At 49.6% G+C, this 26,587-nt stretch overlaps 1 protein-coding gene across 4 annotated transcripts in view; it reads right to left on the reverse strand.

The window, feature by feature from the left end:
- Nucleotides 1-26,587, reverse strand: part of BCL11A (BCL11 transcription factor A) — a 54,980-nt gene that overhangs the window by 9,820 nt on the left and 18,573 nt on the right. The gene's annotated exons all lie outside the window — the stretch shown is intronic.

Here is a 26,587-nt window from a genome sequence, read left to right on the forward strand (position 1 = left end):
AACCTCCCTACTCTCAAACAACCTACCATTTTCAGAAGAGCGTCATAAAGCTGGGCAATAAAAAAAAGCAGTGAAATGGTTAAAATCCACCCGTGGTTTGCCTCCCCCCCCCCCCAATCCCACTTTTGTTGGTTAGCACTTGATGAATTACCGTGGCTACGGACCGACCAGCTAACACAGCCTTGCCAACTGGTAAGAATTATGGTGACTGCTCCCTCGTTACCAGCACAGAGACACGAGCATTTCAGAGGATGTGGAGGTGTCTCACCTTCCCTGCCTCCCACCCCGTGTCTGGTTGGCTCCCGCAGCAGCCCTGGCTGGAAGGGATCCCGTGGATGCTACACTTCATAGCTCACCTCACCTTCCACCGGGGCAATGTGATTTAAAAACGCCACTGGGGCTTTACAACAATTTCCAAGAGACTTACACCAGTGTCCCAAATCCGGACACCACCACCCCGGCCCATGGCCCCAACCTCTATCCCTTCTCTCCTGTCATTTTCTTGTTGGTGATCCACTGGAAAGCTCCTTGGTGCACAAAATGCCCCCCACGTACCGAGGAAGCACGCGGAAAATGTGGCACATGGAGCCCTTTCCAGACCCTCGCCAAAATTTGGGTTTTTTTCCACAGCTTTTCACTCAGCAAGTGGAGAGGTGTTAGCACAGAGGAGCTGTGGGTGTCCCATCCCAACAGGAGCTGGGGCTGGGTGGGCTTTTTCAGGCTGCTTCCAGCTCAAGCTATTCTAGGATTCTATGATAACTTTCTGGAGCTCCATGCAAGTGCTGACATCCACGAAGACATGGGCCTACTTCCCATGATACCCCCATGCAAAACTTCATCCTGAGGACACACACCTCCATCCTCCAGCCCATGCCATCAACACCGCACGGCACTTATTCTTCCATCCCATGCGGAACCAGGTCTCCCACTTTGCAAAGTCTATTTCATCCGCATTTATCAACCAAACTTGTCAACCTGAAGAATGAAATCAGGTTTATTTGACAAGATCTATATTCCATAAATTTGAGTGGCATGTATTACATTTCTAGCCTTAATTCTTTATCAATTGAATCTTACGCCAGCTCCTCAATTATTCTGCCCTGAGCAGATAAGCAAAGTGTTTCTAGTGGTCTCCTGGTTACCCAGTCACCTATGGACCCTATTCACAGTCTGTAAACTTTATAAATCACAAGCGTCCCTTGCCAGCACTTAGGTGCAAGTTGTCAGGGCTTTTTCATTTAAGATGTTTCTCTCCATTGGACATTGTATAAAATACTCCTCAGCTACTTAAAGGGGTAGGAAAAAAAAGATGGACATATTCCTATGATACACGAGTGTAACATTGCATCTGTCCAGCTCTTCAGCAGAAACACAGATCAAATACCTTGCTTTACCTTCGCCTACACCCAGCTGTCAGCCCTCTGGGAGCACCTGCATTTCCAGCACTCTTTTTGGCCAAGGTTGCCTTCTCCTTCCTGGTCAGGACCAGAATAAAAGCAGCTTCCAATTAGCCTTTACAGTTCCCTGTGTACATCCCTCTTTTTCTCAACACACTGAAGACTATAGGGGGACATCCTGTGGCAAACAGGAATGCAGGGCCACTATGAGCCAGGAAGAAACACGATGGGTCTCGTCGACAACTGCTCACCCATGACCACAGATTTATTCCCGTTTGGCACCCCAGCACACAGGCAGCCAGTGATAACACACCACATTTCTAAGGAGCACCACGTAGTACCTTAAATGCCTCTTGGAACAGATCCTACCTTCCATGGCCCCAACAGAAGTGAATTAAGTTGGAAAACGTGACTTAGATTCCAATCTGAAAAACCGTTAACAAATGACTGGAATGGATGCTGGCATTTCAGTGCCTTTCAGGGCAGCTGGCACCATTACTTAATAAAACAGGAAGATACGCCTGCTCTCAGCATTCAGGGGTTTTTCTAAATTGCAAAAATAACAGAGCTGATCCTTCCTCACTGCGCTCACACAGTAACCCAGCGAGCTCCCGACACCTGGGCACAACTCAAGGCTGTGGCCGTGCCCGCAGCACCAGCAGCCATGCCAAACATGGGCTGGGGAAGGGACCAGCTGGGAGGAGAAGCTGTCAGCTAGATGCCACTGCTGGGAGTGAAACACATTCTGGAGCAAGGCGCTCAAGTCCGACCATTGCCAAGTGAGTAATGGAATAATCTGCATCTGTGTGCCAATGTGCTTTGGAAGAGCTTCCTCCGTTTCTCAAAAGTCAGGGCTGGATCCAGAAAAGCTGCTCTCTGGACACGCAGGCGCTTTGGAGAAGAGGAGCAGCAAAACAGCCACACAGCATCACACCTTGGGGTGACTGCCTGCCTCTGCAGGCCCTCTATTTCCCTGTGCTTGCTGCAAGCAATACCCAGGGGAGCTGCCGCACTGCCGCTCCCACGGGAGACTCGAGTACCTGAGACCTCTTGCCATCAGACAGAGACCAGAGCACCTGCAGCAAGCACCTCCCTCACTTCTGCTTGCATGAAAGAATGCCTGAAGACAACCCAAGCCAAACCCAGAGACATCTTCATCCTGCCTTAATGTCAACTAACTGCTTGATTTTTGGACTGATAAACATGGAGTTTGTTATGCTATTTAGAGGGGGGAAGAGAAAGAGGAGTTAATTGTTACCACTTGTACTCGATTCAGCTCTCCTCCATCTGGCCCAACAAATCTCTTTTTTGTTTTTCGTTTTTGGGAATCTGTCCTGCTGAAATTCCTTCAACTGCAAGCAAGCGACATGGAGCCGCTGGGACACGGGAAGCTCAGCAGGGACAGGAGAAAAGTGGGTCCACTCCTGGCTGCAGTAGCCACTTCTCCCTTCAGCATGACACGTGGGCTGCCTGAGGGTGACTCACCCTTTCCTACTGCACCATCAGCACCAGTGGGAAGCAAACTCACCAAACAGGCTTTTCCTTATTACCCTCATCCTTCCTCATGGACCTCCAGGTTACAAAAGGTGTGATATTAATGGTCCACATTAACGAGGTATAAGTAGCTGCTAGTGCTGTTCTTATCAGCAGTGCTGCTGCTGTTCAAGTGAGTAATAGTAATAATAATAATAACAATAATAGCAATAACAGTAATGGCTGCATTCACGTACTACAGAGGACTTTCTGAACCTTTCTGTTTACCACTCTCAACGATCTAAAAATCTAAAAAATGTTTTCCTTCATGGGGTCCTCAGCGGCCCCACTTGCTCCACTACTGCCTTTCTGCCATGGCTTGTCTGTCGGTCCATGACAAACACAAAGTAGTTATTACTGAAAAGAATTCATAAAACTATTCTTCCCTACCTGAGAAGATTTTTTTCTGACACAAATTCAACTTCCTCGACTTATTTTAATAAGACTGGGAACATGCTTTTCACCAAGTCTCAACAATGCCATTGTTGCATGGACTATACCTCTTTTGAAGAACCACACCAAAACACTAATGCCATTACCCAAACTTTGAAAAGCAACGGCAGCAATAAAAGCAAAGGCAGAGTGACCATCACCTCACCATTCAAGTCAACAGAATTAAGGGCAGGGCCTCCAGCAATTCGTTTGTGTTTTCAGCAGGCACCATCTCCAGCTGCTGCTCTCGAAAGCCCCCCACCAGCATCACCACTGGGGCAGCCTGAGGAAACCAGGTCCATCACTTCTACCACAAAGCCTAAAGAGTGTCAGCTGGAAGGAGAAGATTACACATTTACCCAATGGCTGCTGGGGACAATCAAGTTAATAACCCATTTTTTACATAAAAGGTATTTCTATTGCTACAGAGAGATTCCAAATAATTTATCACGTATGATGCGTATGAGTAAATAAAATTATTTCCTTTTCTAATTTCTCTTGGCTCCCTTTTCCTCTTCTTGTTTTCTTGCCTTCTGACAGCCACGTGATGAAGTCTGAGTAAAAGGCAGAGAGTGCTTCAAAAAGTTTCCTTCCAAGAAACAAACACCGAGAAGGCTGTGCTTAGCTGCAGGACCCCTGCAAGAGCAGGGCAGGAGGAGAGAGGGTGACAGAGGCTGTGAGAAAGGAGAGATGCAGCCTCCCACCGCTGCCAGCGAGGCACCACCACCACACCTCCTCCTCACCTCTGCTTTGTCTGTCTTTCTGCAGTGCTTTTTGGCATGCTAAGTTTTCTTTCTCTGCCAGCTGAGGGGTGGAGGGATAGCTGCAGGGCTGTGCATCTCCAGGAGAAGCCTCACTGCATGGGGACGGTCACAGGCAGAGGCACTGCACTGCAGCAACAGATCTGCTCTCAATGGGTAGGAAATGCTCCATCAGAGTGACACGGCCCCGTTCGCCTGCTTGCTGCACTGGGCTTGCTGCTCAGATCGGGCCTGTAGTTTAGGTTCAGTAAAGGGGATGCAAAGACCCAGCACAATTCCCCTTGAGAGCCCTATTCTATCATTTCCTTCCTAAAATGAAAGCCCTCCTGGCCCTCCTCCCCCTAGCCTTCCCCTCTGGCTCCCTTTCCTCTCACTCTCAAAGAATGGTGTTTAGCCAGCAGCAAACCATCCTGACGAAGTGGGGTGGGGAAAAGCAGGTCCCCCCAAACAAGCTCCTGGCTGCAAATCACCGGTTTGGAAGGCAAAGGTTTATTCTGTCCCTCAGCAAGTTCAATGTCACCACAGACTTGCAAGCACAGCAAGTGTTGAATCGGATCCTACAGCATTTTGCTCCATCACTTGCACAAGCACCTATTAGTAGAATTAATAAGAATGTTCTCTGCTTTGCAAATAGGACCAAAAGGTGTCATAAAGTTGTCCAGTCTCCTCCAGATTATTCCATCTCCTCTCCGAAGATAAGATATCCTTGAGGCTGAAAATGATATAATACTGAGAATATCTAGAGTTGGAGGATGAGAGAGTTGCAAGGATTGCTACAGCTTTATTGCACTCCCAGGGCAGGGAGAGTATTTACCATACATACATCATGTCAAGAAATGCAAAAAGGGCATATGAAAATTTGGGGACTCAAGCTCGGGAGTTTAAATTCATGGAAAGGAAGATAAAGAGTGCTTTTCCTTATTTATAGATTTGCAGATGAAATCCAACAAAAAGAGCCCTCCCCAAAAGCCCTCCTTTATGTCAGCATGGCTGATTCAATTTCCCAGCTCACAAGGTCTCCTCTGCCCGAGTACTGCCCAACCCCAATAACACACACTCTCCCAAGGTTAAGATGTGTTTCCTTACAATAATGCAGAAAGCTGTTGTTTCAGTAGCAGCAGCAGGATCCAGCTTTGAAGGACAGGTTAGTATCACACTACATTTAACTGGATTCAGTTCATCTGATTATACAGAGCCTCGCTTTCTGGAATATGTAATCATCTCTTTCTGATGACATTTTAAATATCCAACTAGACAAATAATTGTGGCAATAATTGATAGCTGAGTCAAGCTGGAAGATTATTGATTGGCACAGTACCCACTGAAACAAATGTTCATCTTTCAAACATTACAGTAAGGATGCTTAAATCTAACTTTTGCTGATAAATGATAAAAATGTGATTTACTGATAAAACCACTGGAAGAGAATATGCACTTCAGGATTTGATTACTTTGTGAAATTTTTAGAAGAAAAATTAGGCACCAGGATTTATGTTGTATTTTGTGTGAATAATTGCCAAGCTGGGGACGAGGAGCTGAACATAAATACGTGCAAAGCAGACTCCAGGAGTCATTGATTAACCCTGTACCCCCTGAGCAGCACATACCTGAGCCTGGCTGCCAGCAGCAGAGGTGCATGCAGGGTGACCTTGGTGCTGCGGGTCGGCTGTGAGTGTGGGGCAGGCAATGGGATACAGGGCAGGCAGCTCAGGTGTGCACGGAGGCAGAGCCACAAGGAGGCTTTGATCTCACTTGCTATGGTGTGGATCAGGAGCGGTGTCACCAAAACACGCAGTGTTACGTTGCCATAAAAGCACCGTGAACCAGGGGGAAGATTGGGTGCATTCATAGATGGGATTTGCAGCCTTGAAAGGAGGGATATTGAAGCCGAGATAAAACCACATCTCAGATTTGATGACGCTGGGGTCTGTTTCAGTGCGGTTCTCCTTCTCACCGTGAAAATCCAGCAGCCTCACAGCACTGCCTGTGTGCATCACGGGGAGGGAAATGGAGAACATCTGACACTGAACAGAGCAAGGAGCAGAAGCCGGGGCACAGCACTGCATGTTGGCAAAGGCAAACACGGATTGGCTGGGTTAAAATTAAGGAAAAGCTCCCAAATATTTGAGCAGGGGACAAAGACAAATTTCGAGTAGGAAATGAAAAATGCACAGCGATTTGAAAGCGAGCTCTCAGGAGGTGACCAAGCCTCGCAGAGGCTGCTAAACACACGCACTTGTTAGCTAGCCTCAGTGATGCTCCGAGCCCTGATACTCACAGCCCTCTGCTTTTCAAAGCCCCAGCAAACTAGGAAACCCGTAAGAGCAGCACTTAGCCAAGCCCGTGCTAGTGCAGGACTCCCAAGAAAGGGAAATGCCTCACAGAGCAAGCTGTTGGTGCTGAAACTCCAAGCCTAGATCCCACAGCATCCTGTGAACACTCTGCACCTTTACCTATGATATCTCTTTTCTTCTTGGTATTCTTTCCTTCTCCCTGCCCCTTTTCTGTGTGTCTGTGCTTCCAGCTACTTGGATCACAAAGGAAAGGACCCTGCAAGATGATGCACCCAGAGGTGCAATCCTGTCCATCCCAAAAACAGGCCTACCTGGGAAAGGTGGGCACCATAAGCAGGGTACTGCTCACTCTGTGGTGCCGGGTGGGGAGCCAGCAGCCAGAAGCTATGAAAGCACTCACCAGCAAGATCTGCAATTAACCTTTGCAAGACTCCTCAGTTTGGGACTTCCCCCCATAGTCCCTGATTTGACCACGCACACAAGAGAGCAGGGCTGTGACTCCTCAGCTAACACTCCATCATGGTGCAGGAGAAACGCAAAAGGAGAGAAAAACTTCTTTGGTTTGGGGTTTTTTTGTTTGGTTGGTAGTTTTATGTTTTTTTTTTTGTGTGTGTGTGTGTGTGTGTTTTTGTCTTTTAGCATATGCCAGCACTAAATGAGAAACCTCTGTTTTGAAACACCAGAAAAATGGTTCAAGTCCCAGTGACAACCCAAAGGCAAAATGACAGGGCCATGGTCACACAGGGAGCTGGCGGCAGACACTAGCAAATTAACTCTCAGGAACAGTCTAGCATTGGCAGAGAAATGAATGAGATGATCTTAGAGATATTTTCCACCTCTAATAGGATTTGATGATGATTTTGCATAGGCTTTTGTGCTAGCCTGGCTTTTGATAAAGGCATGGTGTCTCTTTTCAACCCACATGCGAGTGAGAGATTAATAAGTGGCAAACTCGGCCCACTTCTGCTATAAATGGTTCCTGTGCACAGAGAGGGGAAAACGAGCCAAGATACAGTTGATAAAGAACTGAGTGCAGTTAGTGTTTTACACCCAAATCTTCAGCTATTAGGAGATTGAGAAAAGAGACACGATTCCTCCTCCGGCACCCAAAAAAGGTACCCATTTACTAAGCAGCTGAGGCAGTGATGTATGAGCTCAACCCTTATCCTTCTCCTTGCCAAAAAGCCTGCCGAGGAGCAGGGCTGGAAACAACACGCCCTTTAGCCCTTAAATAAGTGGAGGCAGCAGAAGGTGGCTTTTCCTCAGTGCAGGAGAGTGGGCAGAGCCCTGCAGGTGGGGAAGGCAGCACTGAGGTTGGGCTCAGAGTTGTTGCCCACTCGTGCACTGCTGAGTGCAGGGGGACAGCTGAGAGGGTGAAAGGAGAGCTCAGCAACGGTAAGGAACGGAATGAGAACAAGAGTTTGAAAGTTTAAGGAACGGACTGTAGAGAAGACCATCTTTTTTGCAAGATAAGCATTTTGTTACGGGAAAATGCAATTAAATGTTGTAACTGCCAGCACTTAGATAGTAGTAACAGATAGCAATAAAAAATTCTAACCTGGACTGATGCAGAGAATAATCCCCAGTGTAGTCAGCATGGCAATATGATGACATCCCTTCTCGGGCTGAACTCCATGGGCTGCAGAAAGTTGAGCAACGAGGTGCAATGACACGGCACACACCTGGCCCCAGCCTTGGGGACAAAGTGATCACTCGTGGTCACTCGCCAGCAGTGTCAAGCAGTGCAGCCAGGTGCAGCAGGGCCCGGAGCCGTGGGAGCAGCACACAGATATTGGAGCAGCCCTCCTGCCCCGGGCTCCTTCACCACCAACAACACAATGACACATGATGTCAGCTCAGGATGCATTGCAAACACTTCCCATCCCTCAGTTTCGGGGTCTGAGCATCTCCGAAGGTAAGAATCTGTCCTCCTGTTTTCCCATCTGCAGCTACATCTCACCTTGCTTTAGAAAAAAAACACAGCTGCCCATTCGTTTGAGGGCAACCAACTGGCCTCGGGCCATTTTTCTTTCTTTTTTTAGCAATAACACAATAACAGATCAATAACATTAATAACACTTAACACCAGGATGCTGCGCTTCGTTGTACCTCAAGTCCGAGGAGCTCAGAATGATTTGCAAATGGCCATTAATGGCACAGAAAGCAGCTCCGTAAGGGATGCGAAGCCACTCAGCATGCCTTACCCATATGGGGCAGGGCCGGAGGTGGACGGGTACAAGGTATGTCTGAAATTGGCACCAGGTTCACCTCACCACTGCTCCGACGTCCTTGGCAATCCAGTTAAGTTTTGACAGCGTTTAAAGATGACAGTGCTGGAGGTAATGGGACAATGCCATAACAGGATTACAGGAAATGTGAAAGAAAGGACATACGTACGTAATGTCATTTAGGTAATGTCATCTATGAACAGCCTTTGCTTCCATTTTTGCTGACAAAGAAGTCAGTATCACTCATACAAGTCCTTTTAAACTCTGTTACTGCCCTAAATAGTTTCCTCTTTCTTCAGAGAACCCATGCACACACACACTGGTAAAAATGCTTCAGCCCTCAGTGGCTGGAGCCCACGGCCAAGCAGTGCAGCGGGACAGGGCAGGGTGCCCCACACATCCCTGAGCCAATGCCAGCATCTTTCCCCGCTTGCCTCCTCCCAGCACCCCTTCCCATCAGCATTCCCTCGCAGTCCTGTCACAGCTGCCCTGTCTGCCATGAGCACAGCTTCCTCCTCACCCCACTAGAAGTGCTGCTGCATGCCAAGTGGCTGGCCGCAAACAAAGGCGTGTTTGACCAACACTTGCTCCCAAAACAAAACCCTGGCTGGAGGAGGAAGTCCCAACAAGGAGGGGGAGCCAGGCCTGTGACTATTTAGGAGCCCGGGGACATGCATTCCTGGCAGACAATGGTGTCTGGCCTCTCTGTTCTCTGCCCCAAGAAAATCCCCTCCTCAACACCACGTTTATCATAGGGTCTAATAAGAAGAAGGGATGTCACCAGAGCCCCTAGGTTGTGGAGGGACAATAGGTGCTGCTTGCTGTGGACAAAGGCCACTGTGTCCAGTGCCAGCCCTGGCAGGAGCAGTCCTGCTCCCAGAGGAGAAGCCGGAGTTTGGAGTCCTCATCTTCCCAAAACAAAACTTCCACGGGTAGGTTACTTTCCTACAAACCAAAGTAACCTCCCAAAGGACCTGGGGAAGGATTTCTGGAGCAATAGTTATTGCCAGGAAATACAGAGGTGGCTTTGGGTGGCTAAAATTAATGGAGAAATTCGAAGGGTGCTCACAAGGCCCTCTCTTGCTGCCCTTTCCCAGCGATATTTACTGATCTACTCTCTCTGAGCAAAATGCTTCTTTTGCACTTCTCAGCCTTGCCTTAGATGACTCCTTCCCAAGACTGGTGAAAGTTAACTGTTAGAAAGAAGAGGACCTTTTGCCCCATCTATCTGTGAGATACTGGCATGTGAAGCCAGCGATTATAGAGGAAACACCCTGCTTGGACAGCTGGCCCCCACCCCGATAAGTACAGTTGGAAACCACAGGGGTTACACCGCTGTATGCAAGCCCGACAGTCTTATCCGGTAATAACCAGACGTGCAAATCTTCACCACGTTGAGCAACATAACATCTGTCTGTTTGAGCGGTGTGTGGAACAACAGCAGGGTTGGGGACGGGGCAGCCAGCCAGATGAATGGGATGGTGTCAGGGCAGGAAAGGTGGTCACCGAAAACCAGGCACCCGGCGTCGCTTTTCAGTGTTTTTAAACCCCAAAATGCCAGCGGTCATCACGTGGACGTGCAGCTTGTTCGGTTAACGGCTCAACGCATCAAAATTCCCTCCGTCGTGCAAGGGAAGCCACAAATGAAGGACAGGGCAGGACACGGACAGCAGCAGAACGCCCTGCGGTCACTGAGCCACTGGCAGGGACCTGTGCAGCTTCTGCTCTCCCGTTTCCCCCAGCCAAAGCCACAGGCTGGTTTCCCCAGCCAGCACAGTAGTCTGCATCCCCAGCTGCCAGACACAGCACCTCTGGCTTCCTTTCAAATATGAAATGCCTCTCTCCTTCAGAAAGAGCAGTGGCGGGATTTCCTTCTATGGGTTTACTGCAGGCCTCCTACAGGCTTTGGTGGGAGCAGGACCACATCATCTGTCTGTCTGTCTGTCCAGGCATACATTACTAATGGAGCACACTCACCATAAACACAGATACATTAAAATTCCTCACAAAGCCGTAACACTTAGCTCTCCAACTGCACTTTCCAGATGGCAATGAACCAAGCCCCCAAAGAGCATCTTCAGGGAGGAAGAAACCGAGTTACCGACTCCTGAGCTTTCCGGGCTTTTCTTCTGACATAGTTTGGATGCATGTTTGGAGGACGTATTTCTACGTATTCTGTTTCTGCCCTGCAGAAGTTCTCACGCACCGCTGTGTGGGCACACCGTTTTGCTAAACACGTGCAGGTGAAATTGCAGGACTGGGACAACTCCTGTTAGGGCAGGATCTGAAAAACAGGCTGAATGCCCTGTTATCTGTCCAGCCACCTTGGCACAGGGTGGCGTCCACCCAGTGATACAGACCTGCTGAGTGAGCAGGGATGCTGGGTGCTGTGTGGGCAGTGTCACCCAATGCGTTGGCACCAAAAACTGGGATCTGTTCCTTACTGGGAGGGGATAGCTGCGGCCACAGCCACGGCTGATCTGGCCTCGTGCTTTCTGTGTCGCCCACGGGAAACAAGACCCACACAGTGGGCTGCCACATCTTGCTACCCAAAGGGCCAGGCTGCTGCAGAACTGGCTTCTGAACTCGAAAGACAGAACTGAGGCACATGTGACGTATTTATAAATTATATATCACCTTTTGATTTTTAAATGTAAATGCACTTAGACAGAAATTCTACCACGATTTTCATTCTTCCTTTGACCACAGGATTTGTATTCTTCTTTCCCAGGAGAAAAACAAGCCCTAAAAACACGCAGATGTTGTGCTGAAGGTAGAGCCTACTGTTCTGAAACCACCGAAGGTACATCAGAGGTACAGCAACAGTTGCTAGGAAGGCACACTTTCCTTCCCCTTTCCTTCTTCAGCTCTGATGCTGGAGGACACCAGGAAGGCTGCAGCACCAGGTCCCCGGTTTCACAGCCTTACAGACTTTTTCCAAGCTCCTGATCTTACAAATAAGTCTGCAGTAAGACATGCAACTGCTAGCAGCATACTGAAACACCAGGCTTTATTTCCCAGGATCGGGGCACGGGGCAGTACAGACACGCACCAAGCCCCTTCTCAGCAGCCTCTTCTTTCCAACAGCAGCACTCAATCTCATTAAATAACTTTCATGAAGCCTCCCATCTTCTCTAGCAGAGCCTCAAGCCCTCATTAGCTTTGCGGCTTTGGATTAATTCCCTTGCTTTCATGAACACACCTGCAGGTGACACCACTCTGTGGCACCCTGCGGCATGACAATGAGATGCTGTGGCAACAGTTGTGATGGTATAGATAGCGTTTTAATTTGAAATACGCAATGAACGTGTAACAAGGCTCGTCTTAAGATGCAGAAGAATATTATGGAAGCATCTCTTCTGGAAGGGTTTGCACTGTGCAAAGCCAGCAGGATTCTGCTGAGTTGATGAGTTATCCCAGTGACGGAAATCCAGCACAACAGGGTTCTGTCCAAGGAAAGTCCAGAGAATAGGAGTCAGGAGGCCTCCAGCCCCACAGGGGAGAGCTGCAATGCCATTTTCCTTGTGGAAGGGAGCTCCGGCCTTGCAGAAGACATATAGAAGTGTGAGCCCTCCTTGGGTACGTATGACCTGAAATGCGACTGAAGTCACGTTTCCAAGTTTTGTCCTGGAGCTCAGAGTGCCAGCAGCATCCTGTAACCCACAGCACCAGGAGTGGAAGCTTTAAGAAGACCCGCAGGCAGCAGTAGCAGCCCCTAACCAGGGAAACAGACAGGAGAAGGCTCACGCCTCACGCCCAGCACCATCACTGCTGTCTGGCCCAGCACTGCTCCCACAAAAACCAGCACCAGGCTTGCAGCTCCCCATTTCTCCTCTCAGGTGGTGACTGTTGCTCTCCTAAGCAGGGACCCTGGGCAGGGCCAGCAGGTCCCACACCCACTGCCGTGTGGCTCGCAGCCAGGCAGTGTACACAGGCAGAGCTGCCGTGCCCACACCAGTGAAACGCATGCGAGCTGTGAGGACTACGCCTCGGAAAGCCTGGAAATCTGACAGCTTTTTGTGTTGTAATAACGCAATTCAAAAGACCATCAGAACTGTATAAATATTTGTACAGACACTTATCGCTGCGGCAGTCAGATACTCGGTCCCTCTAAATCAGCTGATCTGCTTGAAGTCCTCGCCTCGTTACACAAAAGTCTGCACAACAAAATCATGCAAGACCACCGGCGTGATCTACAGAGTGTAACATAAAGCCTCTATTTGTAGAAAATGTCTCCGTCCTCTGCCACCGCTGCTTTCTGGGAGGCTGTCAGCAAAATGAAGTAAAAAAGGGGGAATTGGGTTTCCAGCCGACTAGAAGATCATGGGCAGGAAGAGCAGTTTAGCCATGGAATTAATTAATTATTATTAGCACAACGAATGCTTGCTAGGTGATGTTTGTACTTCGCCGCTGTAATTAAATATTCTCACTCATGCAGTTCTCAGCCATCAGAAATTAGTCTTGCATCTTACAGTCCAGGTTTGTTTTCTTTTTAGTCAGAAAATACATTCAGGCTGAATTTTTCATCTTCCATTGGCACAGAAAAGCAGAAGAAGGGCCCTTTGTACCCATGCCCACCTCCCTTCCCACACAGCCAGGTGTGTTCCTGCAGTGGATGCTCTGGCACAGGCACTGCTTGAGGTGCAGAGCATCCTCAGCTCTGACCCCAGCCCTGTGCAGAGCTGCCTCAAGAGGCACTGATGCCACAGCCGTGCTCCATAGCGAGCCTGTAGATGAAGCCAGAGGGCAGGTACCCAGGCAGGCACTTCTCAAGGCTGCAGCATATGCCTCCTAGCAAGGCCACTTGCCCAATCCTGTGCACTGCCTCACCTGAGGCCCACCAGTGAACAGCTGAGAGAAAAAGGGCCTTTCCCTCTGTGGGTTTGGGGTTTGGTTTAATCTTCTCTTTACCCTCAGATGGACACATGCAATCACTCCACTTTGTCATCGCAATCCATAGCTGATTTAGCTAACGCTCCGTTCCAGCAGGAAGCATCTTAACTCTGAAGAGCCGATGATTGCCCCAGCAATCAGTTGTTCAAATAGTTGAAAATTAAGACTATGGCACACAAAGTAAATTAAGTAATTTTCTACCCTCCTAGGGTCTTTCAAGTCTATCAGATTTCCCCCAACTGGTGTGTCACGCTGCCTCATTACTATAAAGAAAATACAGCTCCATGAGTCCTTTAAGTGGACACCCCTTAAAGACTTCAGAAAAAAACAGATCTGAGCAAACACAGATCCCACTGCAGTCCTAACGGAGAGCAGGGGCCATTCACAGAGCACGGCTGTGAGTTCCCATGCTAAGCTCCCCCCCCTTACGTCGCACATCCCTCGAAAGGGTATAGGAAGGCATTCTCTCTCATGCCAATTTTCTCATAGCTGAGATTGCTGTGATTCTGTTTGCAGTGATATCAGCAGCAGTAAACATGAGGAAAGATGCCCTTCAGTACAAGAGGACTGCAACCTGATCCCAAAGCAGGCACCGGTTCAGCATCTTCCACACAGCAGTCCTATCTTCCAATCTCATTCTTAAAAAGAAGTCAGCAAGCCAGCCTCTAGGCTGTGACTGATCCTTTTTAAGCAAGCATTTTGAACTCACGGTCCTGCTATCAGATGCACTATTAGCTCTAGACACACAACAATCCCACAGCCCCTACACGGGGCTGCACAACTTCGTACCACTCCCTGGAACCTCTCCACTCTGCCTTGGACAACTTCGGGAGATTTTACTTTCAAGCCCATGCTGCAATCACTCCCAGCATTTGAAAACCTGGAGCCAAGGAGCAAGCACACAGCATTATGGCAGTGTCTGCTGGAGCTGCACGTTCTGCTCAGCCTTTCCTTGTAACCTTGTTTTCACCACTTCTAAGGTTGGAATTATTTTTTCTTTGCTGCAGCAACTCTCCCTGGTCGATCTTAGGCCAGAGGTGAGCTTTTGTAAATCGTGTAGGAAAAAAAAAATCAGTCAGTTATTTTCAACTAAAAAGAGAAGAGAGGGGAAAACCCTACTGGCAATGGTTGTTTTTTTTTAAGACACTTGATCACAAGTCAGCATACGATGGAGCAAGCGGCCGCCCTGCATCCCCATGCAAATCAGGCCCTTTAAGAACAGGTGTTGTAGAGACCGGCGGGGAACAAGATAGGAAAAGAAAGCAAATGCTAGTAACGCTTAAATATTTCCATGCATGCTGCAAAGCACGTTCAGTAAGTGCTCTGGGCTGTGTTTATAGCAGATGGCAGACAGCCCTTGAGGGGCAGAGGTCCAGCAGGACACAGTCCCCATCTCATCTAAGAGATGGAGGAACTTGAGCTCTAGGGCACCTCCTTGGGGCTTTCTAGTAAAGCCTGCTTGCCCAACAGTGTTGACCACCAGTGCCCACCTGGCAAGAGCAGTTGCTGGGAACTCTATCCTGGAGAAATGCTCCCATGTTCTCTCTGTGCACACCTTCTGACCTGCTCGTTGCTCTGGTTCGTGTGAGCACAGGCCACAGCATCTGCTCCTGGCTCCTCCGGCCTCTGTCCTCACATCCCACCTTGATTCCATTCACTGGTGAAGCCACGCTCAGGAAATCCTCTCAAGCAGGCATGGAAATCTCTTGCCTGGGTAAGGGAACAGTCTCTACAGCTAGAAAAATCCCTGCCTTTCATCTCTCCAGCTGTTTTGCATCAGCACATGGACACCACTGCCTGCGCCAACAGCAGCAATTTTGCCCGGAGGAAATGCCCTGGTTTGCCCCACGTACCAAGGCTGGATGCAGTGCAGCAACGGGTTTGTGTGCATTTTGATGAGACGCTTTGCAAGGGAAACCAAGTGGAAGGTTTCACCCCAGAGCATTCCAGACACACTCCAAGCCCTGCATAGCCCAGAGCAGCAGCCGACTGTGCCGGCAGCCTCGGACAGATTTGGTGCAGACATGTGCTCCGTGCCACCAGGTGACACAGTGAGGCACTGCCACTGCACCTCGTGGACAACACAGCATCTTGTGGTGGGGCTAATCCCAGGGGTGCAGAAGGCCATAGGATGAAACCTTGGTATAAGCAAAGCCCACAGTAGAGAAAGGACGGAGTAGGACTGAGGAGAGGAATATGGCTACTCCTGAGCCACCTAGCTTGTTCCCAGAAGGTCTGTGGTCACCTGTGCACTGTTCTTGCTTTTGTCGTGCCTGGTCTGGGGACAAGGATTTGCCTGGACACAATCAGCAAAGGTGGATTTGAAAATAAAACCTGCCCTGAACCAGCCACCAGCACTCAGCATTGTCAAGAAGCCCCTCGGCAAGGGATGGCCAACCTGGCATGAGAACACCACACAGGCAGGAACCTTCTTCTTGTTATACCCCATGTCTGTCCTTCAGCCTTGATAAAACCAATCTATGACCTCCAGCTCCTTTCCATAATATTTTCTTTCGAAATCAGGCTCACTCTGTTCTCTGCATCCCATATCGACCTGCAGCACCGGCTTGACTGAAATGCCTCCCACCACACTGGTGTTGCTTGGAAATCACGATGTCCAGGAGCCACAAAGTCCAGAGAAGTTTCTGGTCCTTTCCTAACTGAGCCTCCTGTTCTCAGGCACCAGCAACTGGAGGAATTTTCCCTCTCTCTCTTGACAACAAATTATTTGGAAGTCTTTACAGAAGATTAAATCTACAACTGGGCTGGAGAGTGTGGCTTGCTCACAGCTTCTGCTCACCTTCAGCCTACTTCCTCCAAAGCTGCTTTCCATGGTGACTTGCCACATCCCTGCCGTCCTGGTGGCAGCCCTGGCTTTGGCTGGCAGCAGTCAGACAGAGCCCACAGGCAATAACTGGCAGCTGCCAGGCTGGGGAAATCACCTGTCAGGTGCATGAGCGAGTGGGCTTGGCTTCAGCTGGACAAACATTTCTCCCCCGTGGACTCACACAAAGCCCTCTGCACTCTGTGCGGTGCCCACGCAGGCTCACACAACCCCTTATCTCCCCATCAGGGCTTTGTAGGGGTGGCTGTTCCTCCTCCCCGTGCTGCACCTCTCCTGTGCAAACACTCCTCACCTGAGCCAGAGGCGCAGAGCCACCTTCTGGCCCAGTGCACGGGATCAGACCATGTGAAGCTCCTCACTCTGCCAGGCGTGGAGCTCGGTTACAGATGTGGAGCTCACAGCTGGAGCCGTGCCCAGACCACACCAACAGGCAGCATCGAGAGACTGCTGCAGCACAGGGCAGGACAGAGCTGACCACGAGGGCACCGCCGGGAGCATCGACACCCCTTTGAGGCACAGTGGCACAAGCTGGCACGGTGCATGCCACGGGCCACTGTGACCATCTGTGGTTGCTTGTGTTCCTCTCGCCCTGCCCCAAGAGCTCCCAGTCTGCTCTGAGCCCCAGGTGGCTGGAGGAGAGCAAGGTGACAAGGAAATGGCTCGGAGGCTTTGTTCTTTGTGCCCTTGGCCCCAGCCCAAGCGGCTGACGGGTCGTGCTAATGACCTTTGCTTTAGCACAAAGCTGTTCTCTCTACTGCAAGCACAGTGTTCTCCTGCAGTGCCTGCCAAGGGGAAAACGCTGGGCACCAACAACACGAGTGTCGCCACTTCCCTCTCAAAAACACTCAGTAAGGCTCCATTTCTCTGTCGGCAGACTCCAATAACATTGTAAGTGCCAAGATTTATACACAGACTCTTATAAATGTATTCCATTATAGCCTTTGTAAAACTACATTTCAACCTAAACATTCAATTAATGTAATTAAATTGCTACCTGACGGTATTATCTAATTTAACTCCGGATCTACGCTATTGAAAAGCATGTGTCTTTTAGCACTCCGACTGGCAAGACATGTGATAAACAGACCAATAAACATGTTGGCTCAACTGAGCTGTTTAAAAATAAATTAGCAAACTATAAAAATAAACAGTAACATACATATGTACTCAATTATGAACTAAGTCTAATTTTTGTTCTGAAATACTGTCTTTGACCTTAGTCATAAACAAGCACTATTAAAAAAACATAATATCTCAACAGACAGAAGGGCAGGGATTAAATGCTCATTGAGCACCACAGAATGCAAAATAAAGGATGAAAAGAAAGAAGAAAAGAAAGAAAAGGGAGGGGAAAAAAAGCACATCCTTTGTTAAACACGAAACCTACATCAACTGCAAGCGTTTATGTTGATGAAAGCACCTTATGATGGAGCCAAAGGAGCTGAAACCCAGCAAAGGACTTTGGCTGCTTCATCCGGTCCCGAGCCATGCACATCTTGGGGTGAATAGCCCCCGTGGGCACTGCATGACTGCCCCAGGGATGCTGGGGTCCTTCTTGGTGCTGTCCCACAGAGCCCCTTGGGTTTAAACCCCACCGTGAGGCCACGAGCAGCCTGGAGCACACAGGTAAAACAAGAGGACACCCTTGCACCACACCATAGGGGATTATCCAACCCAACTGACTCCTACAGCTGAAGAGCAGTGCTGAGGCCATGTGTTTCCCCCGTTAGTCCTGTGCTTACAGAAGACAAGAGCAAGGAACCATGACACAAGTGCCAGCACAACTGCACTTCCTGCAGGGAGGGAGGGAGGGAGGGAGACACAGCATGGCTTCTTCTAAAAAACCTCCATGTTGGCAGAAGTGGGATGCTGGAGAGCACAAGAAACTCTCCCATGCAACGGGAGGGGGGGAGGATGGAAATGAAGGAGAGCTGCCTTGGCTCTGGGTTATTGGGAAAGTCCTGCTGGGCTGCGAGCAGCCTCTTCCACGATAGAAAGCTCTGAGCTGTGCCACCACCACCACTGCAGCATCTCGAGGCCACACAACAGCTTCCAGAGTATTTGCTGGTTACCCTGTTTTTCCATTTCCCTTTTTCATATACTTCTGTGCACAAATGTCAGCTGTTCCCTTAAGCAACAACTGGATACTGCTGCTCCAGAGCCATCTCCCAGCCTACAGCACGCCTTGCTCCCCGAGGACGCGTTCCTTGATTACAATTAAAGTAGCGTGCCTGCTAAAAAACGAATGCCATTTTCCTGACCATCCTTCCTGCTGCATCACCAACAGAATACTCAAGAGGTGCTACTCATGCAGACATGACGTGCGAATGGCTACGTGGCTCATCGTGCTAATATTTTTGCTCTGATTCTGACAATTCTCTTAATGCTTCAAGCAAAACTCTAAGCTAACAGAGCTCTAACCTGCAAGCGAAGGCTGCAAGATTTGCAGTCTACATAAACTGCACAGGACGATCCTATTTCCCCGTGCACTGCACCATCACACACACACAGCCCAGTGGCTCAATCTCAGGCTGTGCAAACTGCAGATGCTGGAGCACACAGGTACCTGTAAGAAACAGCAAGCCATCATTAAATCCCATCTGAGCCTGTGCTGCTGGTGCTTGAAGAGCAGGAGCTCTCTGGTCCCTAGAGCTGTTGCAGGCCAGCAGACACCCAGCAGCTTTCAGCATGCACAGAGGGACGTTTCCTTTTTCCAGCTTTGCAGTTGCTGACTATGACAAGTGAAAAGTGCTAACAAGCCTAGCTGGAGCACACTGCACAGAGGATAAGAAATGCAAGCTACTGATGCCATAACCAGTGTCACACAACTTCCAAGTCCCATTTCAAGCAAAAGCAGATGGATATAACCCTGAGGGAGAACCAGGTATGCTCCAACCCAAATCTGTGATGCCAGAAAAACAGACAGGTGAGCAGGAGAAGGCAATGCCCTACCTACTTTGCTCTTTCAAGGACTCTGCACTGGCTGGGCTCAGAACAGGACACTGCTTCCGACTGACCCCTGCTCAGTCCCAGACTGCCCGGTCCCTAAACTCCTTTACTAAAAGGATTGCTCCACAACACAAGTAGTTGTAAGGTCTTTATCTGCTGGACTGCATCACAAACGTGGGCAGGCTTTGCCATCTGCACCTCATGCATCTGTCACCCGATAGCCACTGTCACCACGAGTGGCATCACGAGGTTGTGAGGCTGGCTGCTCTGCACCGCCCGCGCGCCCATGACCGTGGCAAGCAGCTCGTGAATCAGGTGACAGATGAAGAACAGGTGAACAAGGCTCCTCTAGTAGCAGCTTTCCTGGCTTTGCTTCTCCTCCCGTGGCCACAGACTCCCCAGCTCCCTCGTCTCCAAACATGAGGCTGGACTCATCCACCTCCATGCTGGCCAAGGGCAGCACGTTTGCTGAAAGTGAGACCTGAACCAGCCTTGGGCCTTGGCCCCAGCCTCAGGTCTCAGTCCCAGCCTCGAGTTTCACAGTGTTCATGAAATGAGACAAGCAGAGGATGAGTGTGTCAGCACAGAGGGTCTGGATGCAAGAAGCACCGGCAGCATTTCCGAGATGGTCTAAATAAGAGGAAGTGGAGTTTCCCGACAAAGAGGATTTCCTTGCTCAAATATCAAAGGACTCTCACAAAGAAAAGGGGGGAGAAGGGGAATCACGCCAGTCTGAGGCACACTTTCTCTTTTAAACTCTGACACTCCGCTGTCTGACTTCTTGACCGAGACTTAAAGGCCCGCTGTTCAACCACGTTACGTGGCACAATCCACAGCCATGGCACCAGGGGCTTCAGCAGCACCGGGTCCCCAGGAGGCACCGAGCTGGCACAGGTAGGTCAGCGTATCCCATCAGTGCCCATCGAAGTGGAGCTCCAGCGTGCTTGGCCAATTCCCTGCGCTGGTGGGAAGGAAGATGGGGCTCTGTGGGAGGAGCTGCCCATGGCTTCCTTGTGCCCTCAGCACCTGCCCACTCTCACCAGTGATTTCCTGGCCCTGCACGCAGCAGCCTTCCCGTCCCAAATGCAAACAAATGGGTGGAGAGCAGGTGGCAGAAGCATAACATATGCCTAAAATGGTTAGAGTGATCTATGAGCTTCTTTGGGTTATAACGTTCCATTAAGGTGACATTTATGTGTAGTAATACAACACCGCTCACTCACAAGAACCCATCTCTGCCTGCTCTGCTCTCCTGAGTGCAGCGAACAAAGCAGACCATCGGGAGGGCACTGGTGTGCCACGAACCCTCCAACGGGGCCTGCTGGGGATGGATGGGACAGAAGTGGCAGCACTGGATGGAGCCACGCCAGGTACCACAGCACAGAGGGCTGAGGGAAAGTACTAAGGGGCAATGCTGCAAGGTGGAGGGCCACGACTGGGGTCAGACATGACAGCTGCTGCCAACGCTGTCTCCCCGCTGCACCCTGAAGCATCCAATGGGGCTGTAGGGCAGCTGGTGGCATCTTTGGGGCACCCCCACTGTCAGCCAGGCCCGCTAAGCACTCACTTTTTGTTCTTCTGATTTATAAATACCGCTGAAGTGGGCTGCAGGATGGACTGCCTCGTAACTGCGAGCTTTCATTGTTCTTAGCAAATGACTTGTTTGCAGCTTCTGAACTGTCTAATTTATTTTGCCCCTCTGTTTCGGTCATTCATCTACTCTGCTCGTAATGGTGTTCCGAATGCTGACACTTGGGGAAGCATCTAAAATGCCACAACCCTTATACGGCCCCAAGGAGGTGAAAGGACTAAGGGCAACTGCTGAGTCTTCCTACAACAAGAGAGGGATGATTCATCTCCTCTTCCCTCCTCCCTGCAACGGGCACAGCTCTCAGCTCACGGGATTTGAGTAAAAACCCAAAGGAGATGGATCAGGTTGGCATGCTTAGTGTCCTGGACGAGTAGAGAAGGAAGGAAATCAGGAGCTGAAACCCAATCCCACACCCAAGTCAACAGAAGTAGTTCAGCAGATTCTGGCAGTGCGTTTTGTCCTTTAACATGGACTCATTAGAAGATGAACACCGAGTGCACTTCACTTTGCATTCCTTGCAAATGCAGTTGCCAGCTTGCAGCATTTAGGAATAAAAGCAGAATCAGCAGGGGTAATTTCTAGCCTCTTGATAGATGTCTAGAAATCTAGAAAAGGCATCTGGTGTCACAGGGATAAAACTGAGGACACAGAAAGCATCACCAAAGGGCAAGCAGAACAAACTCAGAGCTAACTCCCACAAGCAGATTAAATTCATGCCACCGTATTTTACCTGCATCCTGCATTTTGCATTGCTCAGGTACTCTGGGAGAAGTGCACACAACCACAGCCATGACACCAGACAACTACAGATGCGGGAGCTGCAGATGAAAAACATCTTGGAACACGGAGTACGCCCAGTGCCAAAAGCATCTCTCTGATCTATAGGACAAAATGGGCGTGGAGCTCCTGATAGAAAGATCTTACTGTGCAATTACATAGCACAGTACAGGGACCCTTGCTTTTGCTTCTCCCTAGTGAGAAAAACAGCCGTATAAAGTTGTTCGTTCCACCTCTCTAGGTTTTTTCCAGAAGTACATAGAGCCAGATGAGAAAATGAGGTGGGAGATGCTGAAATCCCTGCTGCCTTGTGGGGACAAAGCAGGCACCAACAGCTGCTCCGAGTGCTCAGCAAAACCCAGCGCTGGTGCTTCCTTCTGGAGGCACCAGACACCACAGTCCTGGTCCCACGGTGCTCCTGCCCTCCCCTCAACGCTTCTCCACGTGGGTCAGACAGCATAGCCAGCCCGACTCCCACGCCCTAAAAATCCCACAGTCCATCCCGCACACCTTCCCGCTCCAAGCACTCACCCAGGTACTCTCATTACAGCCACTGCTCCACGAGGGTTGATAAATACTTCCCGGGAAGAGTAAGGGCTCTGCAATCTGACCCCAACGCAGCAGAAAACAATTGCTGACAGCCAAATCTCCATGCCTTCGCTGTGCTGGATGCTGCATACTCTGTGAGCAGGACGCAGCACCACAATAAATTTGAACACGTGCAAATAAGGTGTCGGCCCCACTTGTGGCCTCTAGTTTTTATGTCAGCATTGTTGCAATAGCTCTGAAAATTAGCAGATACTGACAGCTCCTGGCAAACACGCTATGAAATTACTCTGAAACAATGGCAAATATATATACACACAGATATACATACACACACAAATAATAAAATTCAAGATGTCTTTCTCTCCAAGTCCGACATTTAGAAAAAAATATATAAATACAGGCTTTTGTTCATTTAAGGAAGTGCTTCCCTTTTTCTCCACCAGACGCAAGGTGTGAATTATGCAAACGCCATTTGAATGTGACTGCATTATTTACATATTGTAGCTCCAACAACTAATGCAAATTCAAGAGTCGGGGAATCAAAAACTCCGTTTCCAAGAGCTTCTTCGAAAGAGCAGCAAGGCCTCCCCAGCTTTGCAAGCACCACACTGGGGGAACTGGCCAGGACACAGCCCCTCCTGGCTCCCAGAGGCACAAAAACACGCCAGGCAAGGGTGCTGGCAGTGATGATGCCCATGTCCCAGTGATTAGGACTATGAGACACCATCCACACGTGCAGGTGAAGTGCAGTGACAGGTGTGCCCACAGATCTGTACAAAACCACGGATGTGTACAGAGCCAGCCAGCCAGAGCCCTGAAGAAGATAATGCAAGCAGGCAACTAGTTGTCAGCTGAAGCCGACACACTGTTGTGCAGTCATTTATAATTTAAACCCAAAAGCCATCATGTGAGGTACACTCTACAGTTAGCGCAGACCTTAAAGCAGCTTTGCCATTTAGTTCTGAAACAGAAAATTCACAGGGAAAAGCTGCATGGAAATAAAGGTGCTGAGATGGCGGTGCAGTGAACGAAAGTTTTCTGAATTTCTCTTTTCTTTTGGACACCAAAACTCTCCCTGAACTCACTCAGAGCTGCTTCCAGCAAATCACGCTTGCAGCAAACCTGCCACCTACCTATACAGCCTCTGCCTTCCCACTGCCTTCTGAGGTGCAAGGTGCTTCAGGGCATCGTGAGGCATTGCTGGGCCCTTGGGCAGTGCCTTCCACCAGGTGTGTCACACAGAAATCCTTACAGGCTACTCCCCTACATGCCTCTTGGTCTTTAAGAGGAGGTGTCAAACGGCCTTGAAGGATGCAAACCAATGACAAGGTACATAGGAAAAATGATATTTACTTATGGCAGTCACGGAACTAAAATCAGAGCCGTAAGAAAAGCCGCCAATAAGTCCAAGAGGATTGATGTGGGAATTAGCTTTTCAAATTTTGGGGTTTTTTCCTGCTAATTCAACCACACCAACTAAAGGCACGGCATCACCTGCCCCATGAAGCCCACCCCATCAGGATTTGGGTCAGTGTTGGTCTGATGCCTCCCGTCAGGAGGGCTGGTTGCCAGCTGCCCCAGAACACTATCAGCCCACTGAAGAGAAAATCCCTCCTGACATCAGCAAGCCTTGCCAACTACTGGCCGGCCAGCCTACTATCCTTCCCTTCTTCAAGGAGGCTATTGAGGAAGTAGGTTTGGAGCAGATCCAGCTGCATCTCGCTCTTGTGAGATGTCTATGATCCCTATCAATCTAGCCATAGAGACAGATGTAGACGATATTTGATCTGATGTCTAAGAGCATCCTTCAAGCAAAGAATGTCAGGGAGACGTCATCTTCTGGGTCTCCCTCTCCCATCACTAACTGGCCCACCACAACTGTGTCTCCAATGCTGACCCTGCTTTCAGTCTCTCTCTCGCTCGCAATGAAGGCAATCACATACAATCCATAAGCCCGTGGGGACACTCCCAGCCTGCCCACTTACTTCATCAGGCTCTGCTGGTGGCCACACGACATCCCACAGGGAAGTGCTGGATCCACCAGTGCCCTCACACCTGCAGAAGGCACGAGGCTCCTGCTGGAGGACCAGCATGTTTCCACCTGCTGTTCTTCCAGGGCATTTCTGCAATATCTTCCCGTAGGCCTGCTAGGTTAAGCTGAAAATCAACAACCACAATGTGCCTAGCAGCCTATTAAATGGACTGCACCAACCAGTTGGTAAGTAAATGATATTTATCCAGAGCTTTGCCATGAGGACATCACACTGAGATCAGCAGGGAAGGGGTGCTGAGCACTCCGGGCGTGCCCGACACCAGTCACACTCGACACTGTGACATGTGGGGATACAGTCCCACATTTTGCGGGGGACCCCAGTGCAAAATGGTTTTCTTGTTTTACCTGCCTAACCCCCAAACTGCTACCTGAAAGGAACTCCTTGAAAGGACCGGGAAGGGAGGAAGATCAGCGAGCTTCCCATCCTCATGGTGCCAGATTACATTTCCGCAGCAGCTGCTCCTTTTGTCTACTTCCAGTAAAGCCAAACCAGACTAAAATTTAATTTAATCTGCTGTAAACCCAAGTGCCAGGCATTTAGATGGCAGCTAAAAGCGTCACTCTCAGATAACTGAGTGACACTGGCTAATAATAGGCTGTGCATCAGGGAAGACGACATTTTGTGCAACCAAAGAGGAACCAATGCCTTGAACCAAAGAGGAACCAATGCCCGGGCTGCCCAGGCCCCATCCCAGCCCCAGCCCTGCCCTGGGAAGGGATGCTCCTGGGACACAACTGGTCCGGTCCAGCCCTTCTCTTTCTCCATTCCCTCCTCCCAGGGCCACAGCCTTCAGCCTCCTCCCAGCCAATGTGCCTCAGTGTGGAGCTGCCCGCACGTGCCGTGGTCTCCAAATGGTTTTTCACAGGTCAAAGTTCCGCAGGCAGCAAGATCAAGTGCTATTTTTAGGCGGGATAAGGTCACGGTGCTTTTAGAGACAGGGAGGTGTACAATAAACTCTATCGATCAGTCTTGGGAACTAGCACTCCAGAGAGACACGTGGATTGAAACAAAAATTGCCTGAGCGATTTCTCTGCGGGATCAGCGAGTAAAAGCTTGTTGGGCTCCGTCTCTTCCAGGAGATAAAACAAGCCAGAAGCCGCGTGCCGACTGCACTGCACATCGAGGTGGGATGAGCAGGGGGAAGGCAAAGCAGGACAGCAGTGTTAATAGAAAAGATGGAAACAGACCGGTGAGCGGCACAACGCCCACACTGGGGATGGGACCAGCAGCAGGGCCTCTGCTCGGCCCAGCCATCCCCTGCCCGACTGCAGCTGGGCAGTGGTGTGAACTCCTACACAGCAGATTGGAAACAGCGTAAAATCTCAAGCAGATTATCTGTACAGCAGCTGCACCTCACAGGCATCGTAAGGAAAGCCTGTCCGAAAGCAGCGCAAGGTAGATCGAACAAGATAGGCCGTTCTGTCCAAAGCAGACGCTGCCTTCTGAAAAGCGAAGGCGATCGTTCCCAGTTTAGGGAATCAGACTGAGGGGCAGCTCGATGTCTTTGCAAAAAGGCTCTGAAGGACCTACTGGCACTTTTTGTGATTTTATTCCTGGTGTCTGCGACCACAAAACAAAGTTTGAGATAAAGCAATCGCGTTAGACAAGGATAGAGTCGTTTGGGAACTGAGTACACTGCTGCAGCCACTAAATGACCACATGAATGGAGTTTTAGGGGAATAAACGTCTCAAAAAAAATCAAAGCAAATTTGGGTTTATAATCACTGCCTTCCGCACATGTAGGGCCTTCCCTGGGCACCCGCTCAGGCCCTTTGCTGACCAGATCTGAGGGCCAGCCCACCTCTTCCCACACCTACACAGGACTGGGTACTGCAGGGAGCTGCCGGGCTCACACAGGGAAGCTGGCACAGGATACCAGAGAGCAGCCCTGTCCTGCCATGGGACTCCAGTGAGGCCACTCCACAACTGGAAATAAATTAACAAGCCCCCAAACTTTTTTAATTTTTGCCTCTTCTGTTTCAGTCAGCACGCAGCATCTGACGCCATGGCACGGGGAGCTAAAAATGTGTGTGCAGATATGTCATCCATGAACAAAGTGGCTTGTGTTTGCTCTTTATTATTTAGGAAATGCACATTAATTACTGCAGATTTTCTCCTATACATCTACTGTATCTCAGACAGAATTGCTGAGAAGGGCCCGCAGAACAAAAATGTATGGGGTAATTAAATGGATATTTATAATTAGAACTTAATAATTTGCATCAGGGACAAATGAGCTCTGATTTCAATCTGTAGTGCATTTAGATTAGCCTGAAGATAGTGT

This window comes from Cyrtonyx montezumae, unplaced genomic scaffold (assembly GCF_038088225.1).
Source record: "Cyrtonyx montezumae isolate F1298 unplaced genomic scaffold, pur_monq_1.0 scaffold_24, whole genome shotgun sequence".
NCBI classification, from domain to species: Eukaryota; Metazoa; Chordata; class Aves; order Galliformes; family Odontophoridae; genus Cyrtonyx; species Cyrtonyx montezumae.